Source organism: Heloderma suspectum, chromosome 3, assembly GCF_057233095.1.
Source record: "Heloderma suspectum isolate Gila_16-S chromosome 3, 16-S_ref, whole genome shotgun sequence".
In the NCBI taxonomy this organism is placed as follows: domain Eukaryota; kingdom Metazoa; phylum Chordata; class Lepidosauria; order Squamata; family Helodermatidae; genus Heloderma; species Heloderma suspectum.
In genome coordinates this window covers 82026675-82047167 of record NC_139460.1, presented here as the reverse complement: position 1 = coordinate 82047167, position 20493 = coordinate 82026675, and the positions used below count along the sequence as shown (strand labels likewise).

Genomic DNA, 20493 nt, shown 5'->3' with positions numbered 1-20493 from the left:
CCTGACAGCTGGTTATTGGAAATAAATCAGCTTCATAAACCATGGTTTGAAGTTGGCTTGTTTTCTCTAACCATAGTTACGATTAAGGTTTGGATGACATGCAAACTACAGTGAATGTAAAATGGATGTTCCGAACTTCCCCTAGAGCACATGCAGGAGGGGGAAGTGGAGGAGTGCATGAACTTGTGGCTCATTGTGGCTCGTTCTTACTGTGGCCACCTAGAATGCCCTTTTTCCAGCAGAAAGAGCATATTTTATTTATAAAATAAATTCTCATAATATAAAACTATAGCTCAGCATTACATCTGAACTAACCCACTACTATGTCCTTTTTTCAGGGGCAGAGATGTGGGGTGGGGGTGTCAAGGGCTCCTTGGAGGCCTCTCTCAGTCTAATCCAGTAGCCAAGTCCAGACACAGACACAGACAAAGGGATTCCTTTCAAAGCTTTATTCTTCTTTTACAACTTAACAACTCTACCATTAGCAACTAGATCTGAGCAGCAGAGTACCTATGCCCTAAGTTGGAACAGTTGGTCCCCGTTTGAAAGGGAATTACTGGCAGACCCCTGAACTTAAGGACTAGGGAGAGTCCCTCCCCTTTTCCCTTGGATCCTCTGGGTGCAGCTGTTGTTTGCGCGCCAACCGGGCACTACGCCTCCTTTCTGCACCCTCCATTTGGCACCGCTCTCTGCATCAGCGTTGCGCGTCCATCAAGTCTGCTTCCCGCGCTCTGTCACTCCCTGGACTGCTATCTAAGCTAGGAATGCTGGTGGGAGGAATCTCCATCAGCTGTTGGCCCTGGGAAAGAGGAGCGCGCTCCTCTCCCAGGAGCGACTGCTCTTCCTCAGAATCAGAACTACTCTGGGATTCCATGGGCTCAGTGTCCACCCTGACAGGGGGGAATAGAGGTAAAAAGACTCTCAATGCTGCACTGAGCTATAATTCCAAGCACTCTTTGAGGGCAAAACATAACAATTAAAATGTCATAAAAAGTTATCAATCTAGTGCAGCTCAAAAATGGCCTGAAGTGTTTTAGATCTATACATTCCTATCAATGTTATGGGCATTTTGGAAAATCTTAAATTTGGAAACTTCCGTGGAAATTTTCCAGTACTACATTGATTGGGATCTGATTTAGCACGTTTCTTTGACACATATTTGACAAAAAAAAACAAACACCCCACAAATACATACTCTGCATAAATGTCTCAAACAGTTTCTCCAATAACCTCAAAAAATTGAACAGAAATATTTGATTACGGGAAAAAATCTAATAAAATACAAATGTGAGTTTGTAATGGCCCCAGGAGTGTAACCAAGTCATCTGTAGTTTTAGCGGGGCCTAGAGATCCATAATGCTTTGCTTAGGTTCATTATTAGTGCAGTTTCCTTGCTAGTGGGCCTCTGAGCATGTGAGATGAGTCAAAGGTCGATAGCGCAGCCTCAGCACATTCCATGCTAACGAAGGCTAGTATCTTATCAGGGCCTAGGATGTGCCTGAGAAGTGAGGCTATATGTTTATGCCGAGTTACAGGTGGCTGTGCTGGGAAAGTTCTGATTATTTTTGTTCTGAACAAGCACTGTTAACCTATGTTGGGAAAGTTGCAAATGAACGCTAACTAACGCGTGCTTTTGTCATGCTGCCTCACTGCTGACATATATGGTATAAAACCCATTTTACCCCATGGCTCTGGGTTCAGAGAAGCTGTCTGATCCAACCATTAGGTACGCCTGTGTGCTGTAAGTACTCAATAAAGTCTCCTTGTAAGCAAATCTGGGTCTGGCTTATCATTATCTCAGCACCTCCAAACCTTAGCAGCCCACAGCCAGGGCATACAAAGTTAAATCTTATAGTCAAATGAGTTCAAAGCTATATTTGGAAATTATTTTTATGGGAATACTTGTAAAGTTATGTCAGTTGAATACTATGCACGTTTCTTGCATCATTTAAATTTAAAGAAATAAATTGAGGAACTGAAAATGTACTAATTTTAACATTAGAGGTGTGCATTAGAGAGTTATGGATTTGCCAGTTATAAACCTTTTTCACATGTTCTGTCCATGCATTAAATAAATGCATGAAATGGAGGAGGATTGTGTCAACTAATCTTGCCCCTTGACCTCTACATATCCAGTGGAAGTTGTGTATTGCTCTGCTCATGTACAATAGTTGTATGTGTGTAGAACTCATTCTCACCTTCTGCTGAATGCGTAAAGGCTGGACCGCAAGGCCGGTGGACACAGGCAGGTTGGAGTGGGGTGTCGGGTTCTCCTCAGGGGTCTAACTGCAATCCTATTCCTATGCCACCCGTTGACTGAAGGTGTGGAGGGAACTTTAGAAGAATGCTGTGGCATCTGGGGAAAAGAAGCTAACTTTGGAACGTCCCAGTTCTACTCGTACGTACTCATTAATTAACAGTGAAATCCTAGACATGTGGACTCAGAAGTAAGACCCATTGAATTCAATGGGGCTTACTCCCAGGTAAGTGAGTATAAGATTAGTTACTAATTTTAGAAAATGAAAGTTTTCTGTAGATGAATATAGCTGTGGAAAACTCTCTGCCCAGTATCATTGATTATCAGTCATATTTTGAATCATTTCAACATCTGACGTTACCCTCTTTAAATAGTGGTCCAAAATTAAGTATACTCCAGGACTGGTGCAGTTATAAAGGTAGTGTCTGATGTCGGAGATTAATCACAATGTTTTAACATACAGCCTCTTTTTATCACAGCAGTTTTGTGCAGAATTCTTGCACTGCGCTACCGGTTTCCAGTAATTTTCTATGACTCCTGTGTTAACATCCCATGCTAGGAAGCTTGCAGACCTCTTGATGAACTTGGCATGGATATATCCATATCAAATGTTAGACTGTGTGATCTCCTAACACTCACATCCTGTAGCTTGTTCCAAATATTTTGATGCCTATTTGATACCAATAGGTTTAGCAGCTGTTCTCTTTAGCTTTGTTTATAATAGATTAAATTGAAAACTTGAAATGGCTGGCAGTTTTCACAGAGGCTTTTCCCCACCAATGCGGCATGCTTAGATATATTGGATTTGATCAGCAGTTCTTAAAAAACAGGGTATTGCATTACAGTACTTTAAGCATCCAGCCTAAGAATAGCATATTCCTTTATTACATTTATAGCAGAGTTGATGACCACAATTCACATGCTGTCAGTGGAGGAGCTGAATCATTTTAAGCCGTTTTATACATGCATCACAAAACTAGGTTTATTTGTTATTTTGCTCTTCCATAAGTCAACTCTGTTTTCTGCTTTCTCATTACTACAATTGAAGACATGAAATGGGTGGCATTCTGTTGAGAACATGACCATTGTTTACCCCTGCACACCTCTGAAGGCCAAAATATACTTTGTTTTAAATCCATATCTAGCAGCTATGTCTTGTTTTCCCCTGCGTTTTTTTCATTTCAGAGAGCTTTAGCCTTTGGGCAGAATAGAAGTGTAATAAATGAATAATAAATGGTTTTTTACTCTAGAGTAGGCACATGAGGTGCAGTTCAGATCTTAAAAAGCCCCTAGTCTCCACCATGCTAGGATCAAGGCCCTTGTGCCTACTCTAGAGTATAAATGGCGAAAAAGATGTAGCTGCCAGATGCAGATTTAAAATAATGTCTGTTTTCACCCGTAGCATAAGTCTAGCTACTAAAAGCCAGGGCCAATAAAATATCACCTGTATTCCGAAGCTTCTGTCAATTGTGTTTAAATAGTACCAGTGGTAGCAATGGTGACAGTGCAGAATGTTCATTGTTGGTGGCCTGTGGTTAAAGCAGCCTTCTCCACCTGGTGCCCTCCAGGTGTTTTGGACTACAGCTCCCACTGTACCCAACTATTGGCCGTGCTGGCTGAGGCCAAATCTGCCTTATACTGACTCAGACTATTGGTCCATCTGACTCAGTACTGCCTACTTTGGCTGGCATGAACTCTTCAAGGTCTTGGGCAGAGATCTTTGCCAGCTTTATGTTCTAGCATAAGAACACAAGAAGAGCCATGCTGGATCAGACCAAGGGTCCATCTAGTCCAGCATTCTGTTTACACAGTGGCCAACCAGCTGTCAACCAAGGACCCACAAGAAGGGCATGAGCACAACAGCACCCTCCTGCCCATGTTCCCCAGCAACTGTGTACATAGGCATACTGCCTATGAAACTGGAGGTAGCACATAGTCATCAGAACCAGTAGCCACTGATAGCCTTCTCCTCCAGGAATTTACGTATATAACCCCCTTTTAAAGCCATCCAAGTTGGTGGCCATCACTACATCCTGTGGTAACAAATTCCATAGTTTAACTATGCTCTGCGTGAAGTTCTTCCTTTTATCTGTCCTGAATCTCCCACCAATCAGCTTCATAGGATGGCCCCAGATCCAGTATTATGAGAGAAAGAGAAAAATGTCCCCCTATCCACATTGTCCACACCATGCATAATTTTGTACACCTCTGTAATGTCTCCCCTTACCCTCCTTTTTTCCAAGCTAAACAATCAGAGCTGTTGTAACCTTTCCTCATAGGGGAGATGCTCCAGCCCCTTGATCATTTTAGTTGTCCTTTTCTGTGCTTTTTCCAGCTCTACAATACCCTTTTTTAGGTGTGCAGATGTATTAAAGGATGTCTCTTATTAGAGAAACTGGGGATTGAATACACAGCAAATCGTGCTTCTTGTCACTGAGCAATAGAAGCAGGGTTGGCTGGAAAATGACCAGGAAGAATCTTTGCCCTCTTCTTTACACAAGGCTTGCTGAAATCTTTCAGATACTGTTCACGAAGGTCAGCTAACTAGTTCTAGACTACATTGCTTGCTACTGTTTTTGAAGTCTCTTGAGTTTGTGCATGAGAAAGCCAGTATAATAAAGAGGCTGAAGCAGTATCTCGCTTCCATCTGGAAACAAGAAGTGTATTATTGTAGACAGTATTTTGTTTCACTTAGGCCCGTCCTTGAAATCATTGTAACTGAACTGCTGCAGTAAAATGGCTCCATTGTATCTGTGTAAGTTGGTCTTTTGTGATAAAGGTGGGAGAAACTTGTTTTGCTGTTCAAAATGTGTCTCTCCCCAACCCTCATTAGAAAAAAAAGAGAGAAAGTAAAAGGAGCATCCAGCATTGTCTTTCTTGCTGATATGTGTGGAAGTTTCAAAATGTGTTTAATGGTGACTAAAGGCTTGAGCTCTGGCTTTAGTGTTTATAATTTTAAATTTTAAAGCGGCTAAGGGGCTTAAAATTTGATTGAAACAGCAGTGCTTCGGAAGTGTTTTTCAACCCCCACCCCATGCCATTTTTTACAATCTAAATTCTTCCAAAGCTCTGCAGGAAGGGGGGGAAACCCGCAGGAGACCCTGTCATAGGTTTCCCATGTAATGTGTAGCTCAGCCATGAGATAATGTATGTGAAGAACTTTGAACATTTGCAAAAAGTGCAATATGAATATCAAAATAAATAATGTAAAGGCGTGAGTCAAGTTTGGAAGGCCTTAAATTTAGCTGGGCTTTGCATACAGCATTATCAAGCATGACAGATCCCCTGGTTTCAGCAATAGGTCACCAATTGATAACGTTCTTTTCATTAGCAGGAACTTTAATTGGGAACTAATTCTTGGGTTCCCTAGCACTTATTTCATAGCGTTTCTGAAATGATTTCCAAGTTCAGTGTAGAAAAATGGATACAATAATTTCTTTTAATTTTCTCACAATCTAATTTATAAGGAATACAAAGAGAGGGAAAGGAGAATAGGGTGGGGGTACAGTCCGATTTTTTGTGGTAAGGGAAAAGTCAGCAGAAGCAGTGGGAAAACATGGGAGTTACAAATGGAAGACACCACCTCTCTCCCATAAATTCCGTGAATGAGGTGGGCGATTTCATAAGAAAACCTTGTTTGTATACATCCTAAGACTCACTGAACTCAAAAGGGCTTGCTTCTGAGTAGATGTGGATAGGATTGCATTGCTAATAATTTATTTTATTTTCTAAATTGTTTTAACAAATCATGGTGAAAGAAGAAAAATTAGGCAGGAGAAGCCAGGGAATTTTTTAAAAAGTTTTTAAGGTGGAAAGAGGGAAACCATGGAGGACAGAAGGGGTTGAATTCAAAGTAAGGATGTTGTTGCAAGGATTGTCAGATCTGAAAACTATAAAGCAATATGCATGATATCAAGAGATAAATGGTAAAATAATTGGATGTAGTAGAGAGAATTTAGTACAGTTTAACGTACTGTGACCTAAAGGATCAAAGTTTCTTTCTGTTCTCTTCTGAACCTTTTAAAATGAATGTATGAAATCTGACATTTTATCTTTTTGTAATAGCAGCCTTAAGCAGTTGTGAATGAGGGAAGAAGAATGGTAGGGTTATTTTTCTTCCCTCGTTTTCTCTCTTTTCTTTGCATCAGTTTGAAGAATCCATGATTTTATGTGTCTGTGATTGTAAACAGTCATTCTGCGGAATAACCAGTGCAGAATATTATATCACCTTGTCTGTGATTGATATATTGGTATGATAACTGTAAATGGTGCTCCAGAGTATACAGGACCAGACTGTTTTGACAGCCTTTCTTTCTGAATGAAAAGAGCTAATATAAGTGGTGCTTAAGTGAGTAATTGCCCAATGCATGTCTCAGCAATCAAAATGGAGTCTAAAATAGTGATGAACTTTATGATCGGTATCTGAAGAATTTTTTGTCTTTATAAGCATCACAATGGAGTCATGTTCTTGTCCACTCCTGTATAACCTTGTAAGTTCTTTACAATAATTAAATATCCTCACCAGTCATTAGTGCGGCATGGAATTAGGAAATAAGTCTTAAGGTCTGTACTTCAGGACTCTTCCTGTTCTTTCTATTTGGGCAGGTCCTGTCAGGTGACAGAGGCTGACAGTACAATCCTGTACATGTTTACTCAGAAGTAAGCCCCTTTGTGTTGAATGGGGCTTCCTCCCTAGTATTTAGGATTACAGCCTATAAAGAGAATTCATACATTCTCATTTATTGTTTTACCAAATTGTTTGACTAACTTTTCTCAGATCGTGTGCCTCCTTTGATTGATTCAGCTCATAGTACTTCTGAATACAAACCGATCCACTGTCTGAACATGTGGGCCTGCTTGCAACGTTCAGAGAGAAGTTGGAGACCACCATCTTATTCCTACTCACTGGGTGGTCCCTTCACATATGATAAATTTTTGCACATACACAACCTCTGAGTAGCAATGGAATATGCAGTCATATGTCTTTTTTCACTACCTATACATGTGGTGAGAAGCCACTGCCAGTTAAGGTCAACTGATAGACAATGACCTGGTTCACATGTAACAGCAGCAAATCATGGGTTAATTAACCCACAGTTTGCCATGGTGTGTGCTGGGTGCATGCTGCAGCATTTCTCAGTGACTGGAGGTTGCTACATGATGTCCAAACTATAGGTTAATTGTGGGTTAAACAACTTAAACTTAACCTAACTACTAATTGTAGGTTAACCGTGGGTTGTTTAACCTATAGTGTCTGGGTTCAAATGTCACGTAGCAGCCCCCGATTAGCATGATGGGGTGCTGAATATCAAAAAGGCTGTGGCATGCGCTGTGGTAAATCGTGAGTTAATTAACCCACAATTTGCCACTGTTATGTACAAACAACCCCAATTTCTATTCATTGAGCCCACAGACAAAGTCATGGGCATCTTCACTCTTACAGTGTGATTCCCTATCTACTTCTGCTCAGAAATAAGTCCCCCGGGTCAGTTCACATGATCAAATACCCCACTGTGGCTTATTTAAGCCACAACAGGTTGCAGTGCATGACTGTGGCCATTTTGAATGTTCAGCAAGACTGTTCCTTGTTGTGTCATTTGAACCTGGGGACTATGGATTATGTAAGGGTTCAACAACCCTTCCATAACTAAAATAGGCATGAGTTCTGCGAGGGTTGTTTAACCCTCACATAACCCCTGGTCCCCAGGTTTGGATGACACGACAAGCTGGTTTCATGGCGTGCATACACGAGATAACAAATTTTGTTTTAATCTTAATCTCTGTTAGCAATAACTCCCTGGTTCTACACTTAGTGCTGTACTTGGTAATATACATGCCTTTCTATAAAGCATACAGCATTACAGGCTTTCAAACAAGCCCTAAGGACTCATTTGTTTACCTTGGCCTATAATTGAGATAAGATTCAATTTGGCTAATGGTTAATTTTGATTTTTATCTTCGTTATTATCGTTCTTAATGTTTTGTGGTTTTAAGTGTTGCTATACTCCGCATTTGGAGGATTTACCCTTGAAGGAGGCTTATAAACCTTTTAAATAAATAATACATGTAAAGAGTAAGAAAAAAATAATTTTATCCATCTTGATTTTGAGTATAAAAAGGTAATGAAAGAAGGTAAAGAGGCAACTAGTTTCTTTAGTGATTTTGAATATGCGCCCAATGAAGATGCGTAACACTTTTGGCTAAAAGTTATCTAACTAGTGGCTGTCTGTGTAGCAGGGACTTTCTATGGCCACATTCAAACAATCCTTCATACCATGGGTTGAGAGGCTGTGTTGTGTACTGTGCTTGCTTGTTCTTAATACTGAGTATCTTTTGTTAAATGTTTGTTTTGTGATGTACAGATATACAGATAAACAAATATCTATATTTATAGATACAGATAAACAAATTTGGTATATACAGATAAACAGATCTGATCTGATCTGATCCAGACAGGAAGTTTGTTTGTTTGTTAATTAATTAATTAATTACATTTCTATCCCACCCAATAGCTGAAGTTCTCTGGGTGGTTCACAATGATTAAAACCATAAGATACAACACAAGACACAATATAAAAGTTTAAAACTACAGTATAAAATAAAAACCACAATAAAACCTAGCAGCAATGCAAAGCTTTAAAATACAGTAACAAATTTAAAACAACAGAAACTGAAAGACTAACATCCCTGGGAAAATAAGGTCTTCACCTGGTGCTGAAAAGAGCACAACATAGGCACCAGGTGACACTCTCTGGGAAGCTTATTCCACAACTGTGGGGTGCCACAACAGAAAAGGCCTTCTTCTTAGTAGCCACCCATCTCACTCCCTTTGGCATAAAGAATTAAGCCCTGTGCATGAGAAGAGGACAGAAGGGGGAAGGCAGTGTATGAGCACAGTACCTGTTCATAACCCCCCCACCCCAACTGTAGTTTAGAACAAGGAAAGGCAACCTGATTCTCTCCAGGTATTATAGACTACAACTTCTGTCATTCCTGATCATTGGCCTTGCAGGCTGGGGCTTATGGGAGTTGCAGTCCCAAACATTTGGAGGGCACCGGCTTGTCTATCCCTGGTTTAGAGAAATTAGAGGAATGCAGTCTCTGTAATTATACAGTTGGAAACTTAGATTGTACTTGAATGGGAATGCGGAAAGGATGTCTGAGATCTGGAGCAGAATGGATGGATTCGACAGTGACTTGGTATCCTCTGTTCTGGTTTCTCCAGCAGCTCATCATTAGCGAGTGGGACTGAAGCTGCTGCACCCTTGCTGTGCAGCATCATTAGGGTTCTGTGGAATTCCACACAATGAAACTTGAACCACTGGAGCCAAAATGGACTAGACATTTCCTTTCTCAGCAAGAGTGGAGCTCATGACCCCTTTCACAAGTTGACTGCTTCTCCTTAGGCCCTAATAAGAGAAACAGCCAAAAAAAAAAAAGTATCTTGGGGAATAGGTGAGACTTCTCTCTATTTATAACACTGCTGTCAGAATGCTACAGCTGAATGCTTTCACACAAATGAGCTACGGTATGCATTACGCAGCTTTTCACAAACACATGAATCTCCTTCAGTGACGGCTTGTTTAGTTATATCTTTATTTCATTTCTGTACCACCCAATAGCAGAAGCATTGTGTTGTTCATCTCTCCTGGGTCTCCTTTCTGCCTCTCTGTCCTTGCTGTCCAGAATTTAATTGGATGTTGCTAATGGCACTACTGAACTCAGTGGGACTTACTTCTGAGTACACATGTACAAGATTGTGTTGTAAGGCCTTGCATGCTGCAGAAAATGTGTGTCTGACCGGAGAAATGATTACAAAAATATAATTTTGATGAAGTATGTAAATGCAAAAAACAAATCATGGCTTAAAAATAGGGATGCCTTTTAGGAATAATGTACTTGGCACAGATATTCTAAAGGGAAGATTACATATCTTTATTAATGTAATCCTAAGGCACTGAGTATCACATTGGTATCAGTGGATTTCTGATCTTAGTAAATACGTTTTGGGATCTGAATATAACAGTATTTTCCTGTGTTATGGGTTTACTGTTTCTCTGACTGGGTTGCCTGCTGAAAACCATAATACAAGTAAGCTTACCTTTTATTTCCCTTTTTTTAGCGTGACTGGGCAGGAATACATTTCTGTTTTATGCACTCTTAAAAAAAATGATCGTGATTTTTTAAAAGTGTAAATATTTCTTTCGCCTTGTCTTAGGGTCAGAAAACTTTGCGTAAAAAGGGACAGAATGGGCAAAACTATTGACAGGTATATTAAGCAGAGGCTAGAATTAGAGCATTCAAAGGATTTGCCAGAGTTGAAGACATCTTACATTCCTAAACATGAAAGGCAGTATTGTATACTGCTGCTGTGCTTCTGCTCGTTCTGTTGCACTAATGCAGAGGCGCGGAACTAGTTTTGGGTAGGGGGCTGGTGACAGTGACAGGGACTAAGTCAGCTCTGCCCTGGCTTTATGCACCCTGTCTCCTTCCCACAATGGGGAAGGAGACAGGATACGTGAAGGAGAAGTGGCTGAGTCCCCTTTGTGTTACCTGGCACAGGCGAGTCCCAGTGCTTGCAAAACCTCATTGCCTCATTGCCATCCCTGACCTGAGGTGGGAGATAACAGCAGGGGAATCCCCACTGTTATCTCCAATCACAGCGCCTAAGGCCCTGGAAGAACTTCAAGAGACTGCACAGACCACTGTGTTAGCAAAATGGACTGCTAGCGCAACTGCAACTGGAGGTTCCCAAAATAAGGATGGAAATGAGCGACAACACTCCTTTCCAGAACGAGGCAAGTCAATGGAACAGTGAGCTCCGTTGTCCTGCCCTGTTCTGTGAACTCCGCTGTCCTGCCCTGTTCTAGAAAGGAGCATTGCCACTTGTTTCTGTTGTCTTCAGGAACTGCTAGTTCCTGTTGCACTAGCAGTTCATTCTGCTCACACAGGGCAGTTTAGGGTACTGCCTGAAATCTTTATCCCAGCAGCTGTACAGAGATTCCTTGGTGCAACCTGAAATCATTTTGGATTCCTGCATTGAGCAGGGGGTTGGACTCGATGGTCTTGTAGGCCCCTTCCAACTCTACTATTCTATGATTCTGTGATCTCAGGACCTAATTTGAACATCTCTGCAGTACCCACCCACATTCAGTCTTTCGACTGGAACATCAGCCATGATGAAGAGTTTGGAGAAACTGAAATCTTTCACACTATTTTGTGACCTTGAGTTAGCTTAATAAAGGTATTGCCCTAATATATATTTTGGAATTTTTCTTATGGCCAACATAGCTATTTTTGCTTTTTGTGTAGCTTGGAGAATACCAAATTTAGCCATTTAACAGCAGGACCCTATACTGGAAGATGAGGATTTTACACCAGCTGAAGCTGGGATTTAATTCCCTGAGAATATACCCCCTCCAACTACTAGTTAAAGCTACCCAATGTAGCTTCTATTGACTTTTGTTAACGTAATATACCAGCTAAGATTATATTCACCTTTGTTAATGTATAAACTGTCTAGTTTCTGTTTATTTTCCACATACCACAGATGGAGATGGTTCTGTATAACAGCTGGATTTCATATTTTCAAAAATGAAGGATCAACCTTGGAGGGGGCGGGGAGATGGACCCCCCCACCAGGAAACCCATTTTCCTAAAATTTCCCCCCAAATTCCCTGGAAAAACAGCGGTGGGGACATGTGATTTCCTCCCCTCTACTTTTTCTGATCCCTCCCATCGATTTTTTTCTGTTCTTTTCCCAGGCCTTGAAATCTCTAATCAGGAGTGGTTTGGGGGTTGGGGTAGGGAGTTGTAATGGGAGCCAGGAGCCAGGAAATTCCTGTTGCATGAGTGGAGTTGTGCTTGTGTGTTTCTGGATCCAACCCATGGTGTTTTGTCTCAACTCTGACCCCGTGTGCTAATAGTGTGCAGTCACGTGGAACATGTCCAGCCACTAGCAATGGCCATTGGGCTGTTGCTGTGCTCATCTGGAAATGTCTTTCAGCATCTACTATGTTAGCAGTGGCAGCTGGATTCTAAAGCACAGACCTCTTCTCCATTGACAGAGATAGACCAATGGGTAGCTTGCAAGTCCTCTTAAGAGACAGTAAGAGCCTTGGGGCAAGGGCTGGGCAGACTTAGGCTTGCTTTTCACTAGATGCCCAAGGCCCACCAACAGGAGTCAGGTGCATATAATGGCTTAAGAAGGCAAGCAGACTTGCAGAGCAAGGTGTCTCTGAGCATATACTCATCCCAGGAACTTGTTTTCAATACCAGCACTGTATTACACAAACATCTACTCTGCTTTTCCCTCCAAGCCTAATGTGGGGTGGGGGAGAAGGCTTTTTTGTTGCTATTGTTAAATGATTAGGAGTCTGTCGTGGCCCAGCATCCAAACCATCATCCTTAGAGGATTCCGACCCCTTGCCCTCAGAAGAGGCTCTGAAGTCAATAGAAGATTCAGCCATGAAAAGGCACTATGAGATTTCTGTCTGCCCAGGACCCAGTTCTTCAGATGAACTCCAAGAGGCAGCTCTCCTGCATCCAGAGGTGGCTCCATTACCATCCTCAGACTCTGAGGACTTGGCCACAAAGACACTAGCATGCCACAACTACATTGCGGCAGCCGGAAGCTGCTAAAATAGACCAGGCCCCTTTAAGGGTCAAAGCCTCAGTAAAGGTTGAGGCAAAGCGAACCATCTTAGAGGCCAGTAACTTCCAATTTATGCCTCAGCCTTGCATTGATCTTTGCTTGAGCAACATTCAGACAATCCTGGCTGGCTTTCAGCCCCAGCAACACTTGGCGCTTTCTGTGGTGCTGATCTCTTTCTGCCTTGCTTCCCGCAAAACTTGGCCCAACCTGATCCTTGCTCAAGATCTGATCCCTAGCAGCACCCTGCAGTTCAAGTTACATCATAGAGCATCATCAGAACCCCTGGCCTGATACGGTGCCATGTCAGAAACCTTGCTGATCTACTGCAAATCACCTAGACATCTACCAGTACATTCTGATCTACCTTCTGGCAGCCCCTGGCTTAGGAGACCCCTTGGAGCAGATTTGGGGTGGAAGGTCCAGGGAGGAGGAAAGGAGGGAGAAGTCTGCTTGCAACAATGTTGGGTGGAATCCAGAGTCATATTCTGGGTTTAAGCCTATATCATTTGTAAGCCTTCAGCAAAGGAGATCACTTGAGGGAAGGATATTAAAGGCAAAACTGAAGTACTTTGGCCACATCATGAGAAGACAGGGTACCCTGGAGTAGATGCTGATGCTAGGGAAAGCGGAAGGCCAAAAGAAGAGGGGCCAACCAAGGGCAAGGTGGATGGATGATATTCTGGAGGTAATGGACTCGACCTTGGGGGAGCTGGGGGTGGCGACGGCCGACAGGAAGCTCTGGCGTGGGCTGGTCCATGAAGTCACGAAGAGTCGGACGCGACTGACTGAATAAACAACAAAACATTTGTAAGCATAAAGTGAGCCGAGATGGTATATCCATGACAATGGTTTTTAGACCAGTGATATTATTTGCATATGTTTCAGTGCAATTCTTACTGGTGAGATTTTACTAGTAATAAATACAATGAATGGTAACTGGACCAAATAGCCCTTTTGATGCTGGACCTAGGAGATATTGGGGAAGTTTTTCTTTTGTTTTGCCCTATTTTTTTCAGTGTCTGAATTTATTTCACATGTGTAGAGTATGGACCATTTGTCACTTGTTAGGAAAAAAATAGCAGCAATTAGGTTTACTCTTTCAGCAAGTGTACAAAATGTTAACAGATATTCCATGTATGAACCATCTTGCTGCTGCAACACAGAAAACAATGTCTTGGCTTTTAGCATGTGTCTTCTGTTCATGAAATCAGTGGGTGTTTTGAACTTTCTCAGTTACACTCTTGTAAACCCTGTTTGTATTACACGGGCTAATATGCATGTAACCGTGCTGATAGGTTCTTAGCCTTTGTTAGCAAACATATACTTTCCATATATTGATTCTGGATACATTAGAAGAATTTTACAAATATGGCTTATAGCTTTTAAAATAGGTTTTCCAGAAGAGGAAACCATATCCCTCCATACCACAAAGACACTGGGGTTTCTACATGTTATGGTTTACTTGGTAGAATGAGAGACCCAGGTAACGCTAGCCTCACAGCACAAGAAACTTGGCTGGACTCATGGAACTGTGTTTTTATTGACTGCAAAACAGACAGGTGGCTGGCCTGAGTTACAAATATGTGTGGGGCATTCAAAAAGTAGCAATCTATTACCTATGCTGGCCGCTATAACATTTTTAATATGCAACATTTCCCAGAGTTTTAGCAGCGTGAAATGGAACCAAGCAGGGGGTGCATATGGAACCATTTCCCTCTCTGTTAAAACTTTTCCAAAGTGGAGCGAAATATTTCTGCTTGTCCCCTTGTGGGAAAGCAATCCTTAATGATATGATCTAGCAGTGTAGCAAATGGGAGTTCTACAACCATCTTACTTCCTTTGAATGTTTTGCTTTTAATTAAAATATATGATACCCCTACCTCACAATGACGAAGAATCAGAAGAGAGGGAAAATAAAAACATATCTGCCTGCTGTCTGAAGGACATAACATTTGGTTCGCTGGGGGAGTATTCCTCAAAAGGGACATGGCCAATGAGAAGGCCCCTTCCCTAGTTACCATCTGTTTTTTTCTGCAACAAAATTTGCACAAACTTCTCCAAGGTTAGAAAAATGATCTGCAAGTCCGCGGAATCCGCCCAACAGGAAAAACTGGTCTGCTGTGGGATCCACAGGTCGCATTCATAAAAATCCAAACTCATTTGGTTCTGACATGGATTTCTCTGACATCCCTACCCTAGACAGAAGCAAGCTATCCTCTTTGGATTTAGGAGGGATTGATCGTGCTTCCCTTCCCTTTTTGTGCATCTAGATGCTAACCGCAGGATGAGGAATATAGACTCTGTATAGTTAATATTCACTGGTTCCATTTAGACAATCCAGTCTTATGAAATGATTGTTGTAATAAGGGCTATCATTATTGTTGACATATTTTCTTCCCTCTGATGCAGACCAATCAGGCCGAAACGCATTTGGGTTATGGATGTTACATATTAGAGTAGCCTTTGGGGGGGGGGGGAACCATTATGGTTAACATGTATGCATGAAAACTGTTGGACTGCTAATTCATTGGGTTTTTCAAAATTAAATGTTGTATGATATGTTATCTATTGTATTAACACGTGTAATATTGTTATACATTTTTATTCCTAAAAATTTCCTTATGCCTATTTTGCTTCACACTTTTCTGGAAATTAGACACAGAAATGCAGCAACTTAGTGGAATCCCCAGTACACTTCCTCCCCCCCCCCTGCCCCCGCCGTCATCCTCCACCCCATCTTCCATTTTGGCCAGCTTTGTTGGAAGGCAAAATAAACTTCCAGAGGATAAGCCTTTGAAGCTCGGTGTGGGATGAGAGTGTTGTGAGGCAGTTCACAAGGGGTCACGGACACTGCTGTAGTGGACCCAGGGCTTGCTGGGATGCAGCACTGGCAGCCCTTTATTGGCAGGGATGCTGGTGTCATCCGCCACTCCACTGTACCCTCTGAGCTTAGCTGGGGCCCTCACAGTAGCAGGTGGCGGTAGAGGAATGCATTTTCCCAGCAGCAATATATTGTTCTGTGTTGTAGTGTAAAGTATTTGGGGCTGGCTTGGTCTTGAATGGGCAGTTAAGACACAGTAGCTTTACCAAAGACCAGCTCCTGGCGGAGATGAAAACTGCTAGAACTAGTTTGTTGATACAATCAACACAGTGAACTGACATCCATTTGCATGATTGTGGCAGATGGATAAAGATGACTTTAAAAAACCCGCCTCGTGTGTACCTTTAACTTGCGCAGTAGCTTTATGTTCAGGTGGAAGGCATTCAGGAGCTGCCAGTCTATACAGGTGCAGCCTATGAACACTATTTCTGTTGAAGAAAACTATTCTTAGGAGCAAACAAACTTTCTGTTAGTGTGAACAACAGCCACAAAATACTCTTAGCACAGTGAAAATTGGGATGATAATGGCTTTTCCCCACACCTTTCTTTTGAAGCATCATGGTCCCTCTTGGGTTTTTTTATATTTCTTTTTGCATTTGATTGTTTTCTGCTATACAAGCAGTTAATGGTTTCTTTTTAAATATGCCAACTTCGTAGTTTTCTGAAGTGCTGTCATATATGGTTCTCGTGAGCTTCTCACCTTTTTGCTTCAGCGGAAGTGAGGTAGTCTGGATGTATATCAGATGACTATTTGGTGGTTGAAGACCATTCTCTGTGATTTGGAATGCATTGAAGCAGGCATATTCCTGTTGAGGCTATTGACATAAAGGTTGCTCCAGTGACTTACATTCTAACCAGAGCCACAGTATGGTTATGCATGTTCTTTTGAAATCAATGGAACCTAATTTCAAATTAATGTATTTTAAAGTTGTACGGAATTTGATTTGCCAGTTGTTGCTTTTTATGGCTAGTGCAGACATAATGTTCATGACCCCTTAATTATGGTTATGGAAAAGAAACCTGCCCCATTATGCACTCCCTTTCCCCGCTTACACAGGAATACCCCCTACTTCAAGCTATGGGTGTGAATGCACTAACTCTGGTTAGTGCAACTCTTTTTAGGGCACAATCCTATGCATGTTTAGACAGAGAAAAAGCCTACAACTCCTAGCATTCTCCAGCCAGCCATGCATGGCTGGCTGGAGAATGCTGGGAGTTGTAGGCCTTTTCTCTGTCTAAGCATGCATAGGATTGTGTCCTTAGCCATGTTTAAGACGTGCAAGTCTCATTAACCCAGTTTCATGTCAAAAACAACCCACCATTCATTAATGGTTGATAGTGAAGTGGCAGCGAATGAGCATACTGGCTTCCGCTGAGTTAAACAACCCAGGGATCCTCCATCCTTAGGTTGTTTATCATGATGTCTGAACCTGGAATTGGAGGTTGTTAGAGGAAGAGCAACCCAGACTTGTAACCCAAGAAGAAACCATGGGTTACAAGTCTGGCTTGTTCTTTTCCCAACAACCTCCAATTCCGGATTTGGACATCATGATGAACAACCCAGGGAAGAAGTGTCCTTGTTTAACTCAATGGGAGTGGGGCTGGCAGGCAGGCAGGAGTCAGCATGCTGTTTCTCTTGCTCTGACTCCTTCATGGCCACGTTTAAACCCTGAGTAGCCGTGATGTGCAGTCCAGACCAATGGTTTTGTGGAATTGTCATGAAACCAAATTGGAGCAAGGACAATGCTTTCTGCCTTCACTTGGTTGTTTTAAGCATAAAGAAAAAAGGGTGGTGGGGGAATGGTGTCCAGCTGTGGGCAGCATGATTGTCACCAGGACCATGAGCAGGCAGTGGTGGCAGCGAAAAGTAAGCATGGGGTGATTTCATTAAACTTTTGGCACCTCTTTTAACCTTGCTAGAGCCCAGGGGTTAGAGCGTAGATGGTCATAACGTAGCAGCCATGTCGGGGGTCAGACTAAGTGGTCTCATGTCCTTGCTGAGCTAGCATAGTTTGGCAGGAACAGCAGTGTAGAGACTTCCCCTGTCAGCAAGCCGAATTGCACAACACAGTCATGATTTTGTCTTTTTGCTTACTGCAAGACTGTATCCTTGTTCTCAAGATAGAATGTCCTATGGCCCATTTCCTGTACTATAAACAACTGTACCAACTGTAAAACCACAGGAGAGGGGGTGGGAGAAAGGGTCGCTTGTGTGTCATCATCTCTATAAAAGTAATGTGTGGCTATGCCTCGGGGCTTCTGGCTCTTTGGAAGTGATTCCAGCCTTAAGCCCGCGCGTTAAATAAAGAAGTACTCATTTTCCTTCACTCCGTGGTCCCTCTGACTCTGATTTCTGCTACATAAATGGTGCCGTGACTCGGATGTGGCAAGCTCTGAGACAGAGAGGTGGCAGTTGCCTGCTCTTTATCGCCGCACCGGGAGGGAGAGCTCGGTGCACGCCTCCCTTTCTTGGCGCCACCGACCTTTTTGTCGGGTAAACGGGAGGGAGCCTGCGCCAGGATCGCCCAAACGGCAGCGAGCAGCAAGAGAACCTTGGGAAGCGGAGGAAGGAACTTGAGCCCTGCCTGTATCGCAGTTGCAATTGAGTTGAAACCCACATTGGAAGCCTTCAGGAGTAAGGCAAGTATGGAGTAAAAGTGGGCCCCGCCTTTAGGGAGAAAGGCCACTGGGCAGAAAAAAAGAGGGCCCCGCCTTATGAAGAAGGTCAGTGTTGGTATACATATACAAAATGAACCTACTCCTTGTGGGTAGAAGGGGGGCCTGATCACACCCCCGAGCGGGCGCCAGTACTCAGCGCGGCCAGTACTCAGCAGGAAGCTGAGGAAGCTGGGGAAGCCGCTTTCCGCTCTAGTGAAAAGTGGGAAAAGTGGGTGGCAGGGACATATGAATGCAGTGGAGAGATTGATGATGGTGTGAGTGGCTACTGCGGTTTCTGATGCATACCGTTGACCGTCCGGGTGCCCAGGCCAGTAGCAAAGTGCGTGGTGTGAAATTCCTTTTGTGTCGGCCAGTGAGACCCCTTACTCACTGACCAATCCCCTTTCCCTCCTTGTGTCTGTCTTTATCTTAGGAGAGAGGCTATGGGAGGTGGGGGAAGCAAGACTTGCACCCCCTTGAGATGTATGTTAAAAAAAAAAAAGGAAAAAGATTTTTTAAAAAGGATTCAGAATAGAGAGAGGGAATAGCAAAAAGCTCAAGGTCAAGCTGAGAGAAAAAAAAGAACAAGATCTGAGGCTGTTAATCAGAGAAATGTTGCAAGACAGCCTGGCTTTTGACGAAGCGTGGGAGTGTGAGGCCGAAGAAGTAACCGTTAGCCTAGTGCGCCGGGAGGGCAGCAGGAGAATTGCCCACAACGTTCTGAGTTGTGCAACATCATCACCTCGCCTAATTGAGATGAAATCCCTAAGAAATGGAAACTGAAAATGAAGACCCAGAAGATGAAGGCGCAAAATGAAATAAAGGTGAAGAATCATCCCCCAGGGCACAGGCTAGACCCCTCTTCGAGTGGAAAGTGTGCCATGCCCATAGGACGGTCCCAAGGCAGAATGAAGCGGAGAGACCATGATGAAGATCTCTGTCAAGGTAGCCGTGTTTAGCTTTGAACTGTCCTAGAATTTCATAGAGCCTGTAGACCATCAGCTATATGATTTCTGAAGAGCGTAACCATTAAGCTTTTGCCGTGGGATTCCCTGCAATGAAGAAATCTCACTGATTTGAGTGTCCAGTGTTAAACTGCCTGAGTGTGTGTGCTGAAGAGACGGAGAAACCAGACAGCATGTTCCTGGCCAAGCCAAAATTACGCTACTGCCATGCTCCTGGAAGCTGCAATAAACTGTGTAAGCTGGGAGACCCAACCTGATTGAGAAGAAAAGAAGATATTGGAGTAACTGTCTTGAAAAACAGTGAAATCTGTGTAGCTGGCTGGCTGATGCTGTCAGTGATGTTACAACTTTAAATTAAGACTGTTTTCCTGTTTGAGACCCCAGCGAAGAAAGCTAACCTGAGTTATTTGTTGCCTGTGCCAAAGCAAAGATTTGGCTGCCCTGTACCTCATCGTGTCCTGTTTTAAGCTTGGGATTTACAAATACAAACAAACTGGGAAGCTTGCCTTTGAAGTCCTGCAAATCACCCCACCGCCTCCCCGAAGAAGATTAATGGCTGCCTGAAATAAATGCAAGTATAAGGCGATGCCCATCACCCCCCCCCCCCAGTGTCCTGAGTTTCGGCACTTTCCTTTCGTGTACCAGATTAAAGGAAAGAGAAAAAAGAGTAAGTTTTTAAAATGTCAAAGTCTGTATGAGCTTATCTCCGTCAGCGTTCTCAGAGCCAGGGGGAGTCACCCAACTCCCTAGCTGGTCTGGCCTTGGCAGGCAGAGAAGCTAGAAAAGATGTCTGTGAGAACCTGACGGAAGTAAAATAAAATTTACAGAGGAGTTGCCCAGGTTAAAGCATCACAGCTAGAGAGCTGAGCTGTGCTGCTCTGTTTAGACAGAGGCCTTGCTAAAAAGTTAAAGGCCCTTGTCTGTCAGAAGGGGTGTAGGGCCACACTTCCCCTTTTTTAAACTGATGCAAAAGTGGGGAGCCTTTGCTGGAAACATCTCATCTTCATTGCCCAGAGCCTTCTCTGTTTGGCTCCATCATCTGGGCTTTTTAGAGACACTCTGCACATGGACTAAAATT

General features: G+C 42.9%; 1 protein-coding gene across 9 annotated transcripts in view; it reads left to right on the top strand.

Annotated features, from left to right (window-relative positions):
- Positions 1-20493, top strand: part of APP (amyloid beta precursor protein) — a 191234-nt gene that overhangs the window by 27116 nt on the left and 143625 nt on the right. For 3 of the 9 annotated variants that reach the window (XM_084843563.1, XM_084843561.1, XM_084843558.1), the window contains exon 1: positions 19159-19986. The exons of 4 other annotated variants lie outside the window; for them this stretch is intronic. The gene's annotated coding sequence lies outside the window, so the exon portion shown is untranslated. Of the gene's footprint in view, positions 1-19158; positions 20083-20493 lie in introns of those variants that run through there. 2 more of the 9 variants (XM_084843564.1, XM_084843559.1) reach the window with 1 other exon arrangement.